Source organism: Austrofundulus limnaeus, unplaced genomic scaffold (genome assembly GCF_001266775.1).
Source record: "Austrofundulus limnaeus strain Quisiro unplaced genomic scaffold, Austrofundulus_limnaeus-1.0 Scaffold20, whole genome shotgun sequence".
Lineage (NCBI taxonomy): Eukaryota > Metazoa > Chordata > Actinopteri > Cyprinodontiformes > Rivulidae > Austrofundulus > Austrofundulus limnaeus.
The window spans coordinates 986,261-987,440 of record NW_013952422.1 but is presented as its reverse complement, the minus strand read 5'-3'; positions in this window follow the sequence as shown (position 1 = coordinate 987,440).

The following is a 1,180-nucleotide window of genomic DNA, read 5'->3' as shown; positions in this document are numbered from 1 at the left end:
CACACACACACACACACACACACACACACACACACACACACACACACACACACACACACACACACACACACACACACACACTCCCCAGATTAGAGCAGAGGCCCTTGTTGTTTTAGAGCAGTTTGAGTTAATCACTAATTTATGAGCCAAACAAGCCCCAGAGGCAGGGGTTGAAACAGGAGTTGGACGAGCTCATCGGCTTTCTGAACCCACAGCTTCCAACCGTTTCATATCTGGTGGTGGTCAAAGTGTGTGTGTGTGTGTGGGGGGGGGTTCAACATAAGGAAACGATTACCATGACTGCTAGATATGGTTCCCACATGAGATAAAACTAAAATAAACCCATAAACATTGGCAACAACGCCAGGCGGGAAAAATAAATAAATAAATAAATAAAAAGAAAGAAATCCCCACAGGTCTTTTATGTAAGGCTAATGACTTCTCTTGAACACTTGGGTGAGATTACTTGTTGACTGGTGTCAAATCCTCGGCAGGAACGCGGCCCTGAGAACTGGCAGTTAATTACAGAACAGCGCTTCTCAGCAGGCATAAATACTTGTTTACTACACCAATAATCCTGATATTTAAAATGCACTGGCCTTCCCTAATAACAGGGGACAAAGCTCAGGCGCGTACACGACGCATCCGAAACCCATTTCTCTGTTACCATGACAACGTCTCCCATGCACGCGGTTGACCCAGTAATTAAAAGCACGTAATTAATTGGTCCTGCCTCGGTCTTGTTTGAAACGAGCCGCTGCGATAGACTGTACGTCACTTAGTTTAGTTGTTTACTCCGGCTAACAGCTGCCAAGCTCTCCCACTAACCAGGGAGTGCAAAACGAAAATTAATTCTGCTGTTTACTTTCCAGCACTTACACAGTTATCTATGTAAACTGCAGCTCACGCTCACAGTCTCTGATTAATTCAGTCAGTTTTAAACAATGAATGTCAAATATTCAATAATCACAGTTTAGAGTTGCAGTGATTTCTTTATGAGCATAAGAATAATTTGCTGTGTCCAAATTCAGAAGCTGCATCCTTCCAAGGACCAATTTAAAGGCCGATTATGTCACAGTGATGCGTATGAAGGTATTTTTTTTATTATTCAATCAAACAAAAAAGTAGTTTCAATCAAAAAAACTTAATCAAAAATATTTTTTTCGATCAAAAAATTTTT